We start from the raw sequence: 9,441 nt of genomic DNA on the forward strand, positions 1-9,441 counted from the left end.
AAAAACTGCTTTTAGGACGCGTTATGGTCATTACGAGTTTATGGTTATGCCATTTGGATTGACTAACGCACCAACTGTGTTCATGGACCTTATGAACTGAGTGTGTAGGCCATATCTTGACAAGTTTGTCATTGTTTTCATCGATGACATACTTATTTATTCAAAGAATGATCAAGAGCACGAAGAACATTTGAGAAAAATGCTAGAAGTATTGAGGAAAGAAAAACTGTACGCTAAGTTTTCAAAGTGTGCATTTTGGTTGGAAGAAGTTCAATTTCTCGGTCACATAGTGAACAAAGAAGGTATTCAGGTGGACCCGGCAAAGATCGAAACCGTTGAAAAGTGGGAAACCCCAAAAACTCCGAAGCATATACGTCAATTTTTAGGATTGGCTGGTTACTACAGAAGATTCATCCAAGATTTCTCCAAAATAGCAAAACCCTTGACTGCATTAACGCATAAAGGGAAGAAATTTGAATGGAAGGATGAACAAGAGAAGGCGTTTCAATTATTGAAGAAAAAGCTAACTACGGCACCTATATTGTCATTGCCTGAAGGGAATGATGATTTTGTGATTTATTGTGACGCATCAAAGCAAGGTCTCGGTTGTGTATTAATGCAACGGGCGAAGGTGATTGCTTATGCGTCTAGACAATTGAAGATTCACGAGCAAAATTATACGACGCATGATTTGGAATTAGGCGCGGTTGTTTTTGCATTAAAGACTTGGAGGCACTACTTATATGGGGTCAAAAGTATTATATATACCGACCACAAAAGTCTTCAGCACATATTTAATCAGAAACAACTGAATATGAGGCAGCGTAGGTGGATTGAATTGTTGAATGATTACGACTTTGAGATTCGTTACCACCCGGGGAAGGCAAATGTGGTAGCCGATGCCTTGAGCAGAAAGGACAGAGAACCCATTCGAGTAAAATCTATGAATATAATGATTCACACTAACCTTACTACTCAAATAAAGGAGGCGCAACAAGGAGTTTTAAAAGAGGGAAATTTAAAGGATGAAATACCCAAAGGATCGGAGAAGCATCTTAATATTCGAGAAGACGGAACCCGGTATAGGGCTGAAAGAATTTGGGTACCAAAATTTGGAGATATGAGAGAAATGGTACTTAGAGAAGCTCATAAAACCAGATACTCAATACATCCTGGAACTGGGAAGATGTACAAGGATCTTAAGAAACATTTTTGTGGCCAGGTATGAAAGCCGATATTGCTAAATATGTAGGAGAATATTTGACGTGTTCTAAGGTCAAAGCTGAACATCAGAAACCATCAGGTCTACTACAACAACCTGAAATCCCGGAATGGAAATGGGAAAACATTACCATGGATTTCATTACTAAATTGCCAAGGACTGCAAGTGGTTATGATACTATTTGGGTAATAGTTAATCGTCTCACCAAGTCAGCACACTTCCTGCCAATAAGAGAAGATGACAAGATGGTTAATTGAGATTGATATTTACATGACTAAATGTTTCCAATGTGTTAAGCAATCAAACTTGTTAAGACTTGATTAAATGAAATAAGTTTCATATAGACAATTGACCACCCAAGTTGATCGGTGAGTCACGAACGTTAAAACTTGTAAAAACTATACGATGACATATATATGGTTATATATATAGTTAACATGATTTTATTATAAGTATGTATCTCATTAGGTATTTTAACAATGAGTTATATACATAAAAATGACACTATTAAATTAAGAAACTCGAAAACGATATATATAACGATTATCGTTATAACAACGTCTTACTAGGTACATATGAATCATATTAAAATATTGATACACTTGGTTAATTATGTTAAATGATAAGTAAATATATTATTAAGTGTATTAACAATGAAATACATATGTAAAAATAAGACTACTAACTTAATGATTTCGAAACGAGACATATATGTAACGATTATTGTTGTAATGACATTTAACTGTATATATATCATACTAAGATATATTATATATCATAATATCATGATAATATAACAATTTAACATCTCATTTGTTATAATAAACAATGGGTTAACAACATTCAACAAGATCGTTAACCTAAAGGTTTCAAAACAACATTTACATGTAACGACTAACGATGACTTAACGACTCAGTTAAAATGTATATACATGTAGTGTTTTAATATGTATTCATAAACTTTTGAAAGACTTCAATACACTTATCAAAATACTTCTACTTAACAAAAATGCTTACAATTACATCCTCGTTCAGTTTCATCAACAATTCTACTCGTATGCACCCGTATTCGTACTCGTACAATACACAGCTTTTAGATGTATGTACTATTGGTATATACACTCCAATGATCAGCTCTTAGCAGCCCATGTGAGTCACCTAACACATGTGGGAACCATCATTTGGCAACTAGCATGAAATATCTCATAAAATTACAAAAATATGAGTAATCATTCATGACTTATTTACATGAAAACAAAATTACATATCCTTTATATCTAATCCATACACCAAAGACCAAAAACACCTACAAACACTTTCATTCTTCAATTTTCTTCATCTAATTGATCTCTCTCAAGTTCTATCTTCAAGTTCTAAGTGTTCTTCATAAATTCCAAAAGTTCTAGTTTAATAAAATCAAGAATACTTCCAAGATTGCAAGTTTACTTCCAAGTTTTCTAAATCCATTCCAAGTAATCATCCAAGATCAAGAAACCTTTGTTACTTACAGTAGGTTATCTTTCTAATACAAGTTAATAATCATATTCAAACTTTAATTCAATTTCTATAACTATAACAATCTTATTTCGAGTGGAAATCTTACTTGAAATTGTTTTCGTGTCATGATTCTGCTTCAAGAACTTTCAAGCTATCCAAGGATCCTTTGAAGCTAGATCTATTTTTCTCATTTCCAGTAGGTTTATCCAAGGAACTTGAGGTAGTAATGATGTTCATAACATCATTCGATTCATACATATAAAGCTATCTTATTCGAAGGTTTAAACTTGTAATCACTAGAACATAGTTTAGTTAATTCTAAACTTGTTCGCAAATAAAAGTTAATCCTTCTAACTTGATTTTTAAAATTACCTAAAAACATGTTCTATATCTATATGATATGCTAACTTAATGATTTAAAACCTGGAAACACGAAAAACACCGTAAAACCGGATTTACGCCGTCGTAGTAACACCGCTGGCTGTTTTGGGTTAGTTAATTAAAAACTATGATAAACTTTGATTTAAAAGTTGTTATTCTGGGAAAATTATTTTTATTATGAACATGAAACTATATCCAAAAATCATGGTTAAACTCAAAGTGGAAGTATGTTTTCTAAAATGGTCATCTAGACGTCGTTCTTTCGACTGAAATGACTACCTTTACAAAAACGACTTTTAACTTATTTTTCCAACTATAAACCTATAGATTTTCAGTTTAGGTTCATAAAATAGAGTTCAATATGAAACCATAGCAATTTGATTCACTCAAAACGGATTTAAAATGAAGAATTTATGGGTAAAACAAGATTGGATAATTTTTCTCATTTTAGCTACGTGAAAATTGGTAACAAATCTATTCCAACCATAACTTAATCAACTTGTATTGTATATTATGTAATCTTGAGATACCATAGACACGTATACAATGTTTCGACCTATCATGTCGACACATCTATATATATTTCAGAACAACCATAGACACTCTATATGTGAATGTTGGAGTTAGCTATACAGGGTTGAGGTTGATTACAAAATATATATAGTTTGAGTTGTGATCAATACTGAGATACGTATACACTGGGTCGTGGATTGATTTAAGATAATATTTATCGATTTATTTCTATACATCTAACTGTGGACAACTAGTTGTAGATTACTAACGAGGACAGCTGACTTAATAAACTTAAAACATCAAAATGTATTAAAAGTGTTGTAAATATATTTTGAACATACTTTGATATAAATGATTTGTGAAAGTGAGTTATAGTCCCACTTTTAAAATCTAATATTTTTGGGATGAGAATACATGCAGGTTTTATAAATGATTTACAAAATAGACACAAGTACGTGAAACTACATTCTATGGTTGAATTATCGAAATCGAATATGCCCCTTTTTATTAAGTCTGGTAATCTAAGAATTAGGGAACAGACACCCTAATTGACGCGAATCCTAAAGATAGATCTATTGGGCCTAACAAACCCCATCCAAAGTACCGGATGCTTTAGTACTTCGAAATTTATATCATATCCGAAGGGTGTCCCGGAATGATGGGGATATTCTTAAATATGCATCTTGTTAATGTCGGTTACCAGGTGTTCACCATATGAATGATTTTTATCTCTATGTATGGGATGCGTATTGAAATATGAAATCTTGTGGTCTATTGTTACGATTTGATATATATAGGTTAAACCTATAACTCACCAACATTTTTGTTGACATTTTAAGCATGTTTATTCTCAGGTGATTATTAAGAGCTTCCGCTGTCGCATACTTAAATAAGGACGAGATTTGGAGTCCATGCTTATATGATATTGTGTAAAAACTGCATTCAAGAAACTTTTATCGTTGTAACATATTTGTATTGTAAACCATTATGTAATGGTCGTGTGTAAACAGGATATTATAGATTATCATTATTTGATAATCTACGTAAAGCTTTTTAAACCTTTATTGATGAAATAAAGGTTATGGTTTGTTTTAAAATGAATGCAGTATTTGAAAAACGTCTCATATAGAGGTCAAAACCTCGCAACGAAATCAATTAGTATGGAACGTTTTTAATCAATAAGAACGGGACAATTCATTTATGAGAACTGTAAATGAAATTCTTGTGGTCTATTAAAATGATGGAAATAAATGATTATGATAAACTAACGAACTCACCAACCTTTTGGTTGACACTTTAAAGCATGTTTATTCTCAAGTGTTAAAGAAATCTTCCTCCGTGTATTTGCTCATTTTAAAGATATTACTTGGAGTCTTTCATAGCATATTTCGAAGAACGTTGCATTCGAGTCATTGAGTTCATCAAAGATTATTATTAAATCAATTTATAGTTGGATAGTGAATATTATGAAATGGTATGCATGCCTGTCAATTTTCGATGTAAAGAAAGTTTGTCTTTTAAAAAAGAATGCAATGTTTGTAAAATGTATCATATAGAGGTCAAATACCTCGCAATGTAATCAACTATTGTGAAACGTTTATAATGTATATGAACGGGTCCTTTCAGTTGGTACCAACTGAAAGAACCCGTCATAATCCATCCGGACAAAGTCCATATCGATTATAAACGATTCACAACAGTTGATTACATCGCGAGGTACTTGACCTCTATATGATACATTTTACAAACATTGCATTCGTTTTTGAAAAGACAATCTTTCATTACATCGAAAGTTGAGGGCAGGCATACCATTTCATAATATATCAAACTATAATTGACTTAATAATAATCTTGATGAACTCGACGACTCGAATGCAACGTCTTTTGAAATATGTCATGAATGACTCCAAGTAATATCTCTAAGATGAGCAAATACACAGCGGAAGATTTCTTTCGTACCTGAGAATAAACATGCTTTCAAGTGTCAACCAAAAGGTTGGTAAGTTCATTAGTTTAACATAAATAATCATTTCCATCATTTTAATAGACCACAAGATTTTCATATTTCCATTTCCCATAAACATACGTCCCATGCATAGAGACAAAAATATCATTCATATGGATTGAACACCTGGTAACCGACATTCACAATATACATATAAGAATATCCCCATCATTCCGGGATCCTCCTTCGGACATGATATAAATTTTGAAGTACTAAAGCATCCGGTACTTTGGATGGGGCTTGTTGGGCCCGATAGATCTATCTTTAAGATTCGCGTCAATTAGGGTGTCTGTTCCCTAATTCTTATTCGATTTCGATCATTCAACCATATAATGTAGTTTCAATTACTTGTGTCTATTTCGTAAAACAGTTATAAAAACAGCGCATGTATTCTCAGTCCCAAAAATATATATTACAAAAGCATTTAAAAGGGGATTAATGAAACTCACCTAATGTATTTTGTAGTAAAAATACATATGACAATATTTAACAACTGAACAATGCAGGGTTGGCCTTGGATTCACGAACCTATATCATTTGTATATATTAATACACATATTTACAATCGAACCATTGTATATATATATATATATATATATATATATATATATATATATATATATATATATATATATATATATATATATATATACCAACTGTGAAGACCCGTCCTAATCTATCCGGACGAAGTCCATATCGATTATAAATGATTCACAACAGTTGATTACATCGCGAGGTACTTGACCTCTATATGATACATTTTACAAACATTGCATTCGTTTTTGAAAAGACAATCTTTCATTACATCGAAAGTTGGCAACATGCATACCATTTCGTAATATATCTTACTATAATTGACTTAATAATAATCTTGATGAACTCAATGACTCGAATGCAACGTTTTTTGAAATATGTCATGAATGACTCCAAGTAATATCTCTAAGATGAGCAAATGCACAGCGAAAGATTTCTTTCGTACCTGAGAATAAACATGCTTTAAAGTGTCAACCAAAAGGTTGGTGAGTTCATTTGCTCCCTTTTACTCTTTACGTTTTTGGTCTGAGAATACATGCAAATGCTTTATTAACTGCTTTACAATATTTATATGCGTGAGTTTCATTTGCTCCCTTTTTAAATGCTTTTGCAATATATATTTTTGGGACTGAGAATACATGCGTTGATTTTATAAATACTTTACGAAATAGACACAAGTGATCGAAACTACATTCTATGGCTGGATTATTAAACCGAATATGCCCCTTTTTAGTCTGGTAATCTAAGAATTAGGGAACAGACACCCTAATTGATGCGAACTCTAAAGATAGATCTATCGGGCCCAACAAGCCCCATCCAAAGTACCGGATGCTTTAGTACTTCGAAATTTATATCATGTCCGAAGGAGGATCCCGGAATGATGGGGATATTCTTATATGCAGATTGTGAATGTCGGTTACTAGGTGTTCAATCCATATGAATGATATTTTTGTCTCTATGCATGGGACGTATGTTTATGAGAAATGGAAATATGAAATCTTGTAGTCTATTAAAAATTTTGAAATGATGAGTTAACTTTTACAATTTTCACAAACCTACCCCAAACTTTTTATTTTTTTATAACTCACACACACTCTTTCTAATAATAATAATAATAATAATAATAATAATAATAATAATAGTAGTAGTAGTGATGATAATATCTAAATATGATACTAGTAATACTATAATAGTTTGTACATAACAATTTCATATGGGCCTCGCGGCATCGCGCGGGCTCATTTTTCTAGTTTAACTTAATTATCGTTGTAATTATGTTGGATGTTTAGTTTTTAAAAAACTTGTAACCGTATTTGTTTGTGTTCAATAAAAGTTCTGTTAAAAAAATGAATGTTCTTTGTGATAATTATTAAAATTAATAATACGAATTAATAATAATAATATTAATAATAATAATATTAATAATAATAATACTAATAATAATAATAATACTAATAATAATTATTATTATAATAAAAATAATAATTATTATAATAAAAACTCAAACAAAAATGAAAAATAAATAAAAAATGTGGGACCAACAACCCCCATCACACCCCGATCACGCCTACCATTACAAACTCCATCACGCCATTACCCCCATCACCTCTTTCACATCAGCACTATACCCCACCAAAACCCACATCACCCCGGCACCATTAAAAATATAGTTTTAAGTCCACTCAGCAGTGGTTACTGTGATCTTGGTTAATAATGACTAAAACCAACTTTAACTATTCAATATTGCTCAACACTAGTCCACTCCATAATAAGGTATACATCCAAATAAAAAAAATACCCATACCTCGTGGGGGGAAAAAATAATAAATTTTTTTCATAGAAACAACAATTTTTAATTAAAACTTCATTCATAGAACAAAAACTGAATATGATTCACGACTGTGAAACTTTTAACAAAAAGTTAATCAACTTCAAAGATCAAAGATTTTAATTATATCATGAAATATCCTAATGATCAGTAATTCAGTATACAACTTGCTTCCTCCTATACTAGTTTTGTGAAGAACCAAATTCCGTCATCAGGAATCCATTCAACTGCTGCTCTAATATCTCCGATTCAAAACAAAATTTTGGCAACGAATCAGTTTTAAAATCGACATTATCATAATCATCACTCATCAACAGTTCCATCATAGAACAATTACTAGAATTTAGTAACTCTCCAACACTCAAATTGCTAACATTATCATTCATTGGCATCATCAGGCAGTTATTATCATAATCATCACTCTTCAACATCTTGGTCATCGAATTCACGTTATTATAATCATCACCCATCAACAGTTCCATCATAGAACAATTACTAGGATTCAGTAACCCGGCATCATGAAAATTGCTAACATTGTCATTCATTGGCATCATCAGACATTTGTTATCATAATCATCACTCTTCAACATCTTCATCATCGAATTCACGTTATCATAATCATCGCTCATCAACAGTTCCATCATAGAACAATTACCAAAATCTAGTAACCCTGCATCATGAAAATTGCTAACATTGTTATTATCATAATCATCACTCTTCAACATCTTCATCGCCGAATTCGGGTCATTTATCACCAAATTAGGGTTTGAAAAATATTGCATGTTCATGGTGTTATACAGATTCTGATACTGATTTTGATCACCAATGAACCCTACAGGAAACAAATCACAGTTTCTGTAATCAATCGGGCTCGAAATCATAACCAGGCTATTTTTTTCATCAAGATTTTGAATCCCTGATGTTTTCTTGAGAAAATCAATTCTGTTTTTGACATTAACTATTTTATTTTCCAACTCATAAGCAAAAAGTTTCAAACTTTCTGAAGAAACATCATTCAAGAAATCAAACCAAGAAGGGTACTTAATTTCCACATTCTTTTTCTTAATCTTTTCAAGTTCTTGATCAATTTTGACTTTTCGGTCGTTAAAAAACCAAGATAAATCATACGATTTAATTCGGCCAGGATCAGTGGTTCGATACATTTGATAAAGATCAATGGAAGAGTTTAATTTATGAAGATCAGGAGGGAAAACTTGAGGGGTTTCATGGGGATGATTGTAGATGATCATGGAGACGCTGACATCACAAAGAGTAGTGAGTTGCAGGGCTTTCTTGATGATGCTTTCTTTTCTGACGTGGAATGTTTTGTTGCGTTTTTTGAGATCTTTGATTGGTTCCATTGGTAATTTTGCACGACCCATGATTTTTTTAATGAAATTTAGAGAGAATAAAAAAAAAAAGATGAATATGAGTAGTGAATGAATGAAGAAGATGAATACT

This window comes from Rutidosis leptorrhynchoides, chromosome 3, assembly GCF_046630445.1.
Source record: "Rutidosis leptorrhynchoides isolate AG116_Rl617_1_P2 chromosome 3, CSIRO_AGI_Rlap_v1, whole genome shotgun sequence".
Classification (NCBI taxonomy): Eukaryota; Viridiplantae; Streptophyta; class Magnoliopsida; order Asterales; family Asteraceae; genus Rutidosis; species Rutidosis leptorrhynchoides.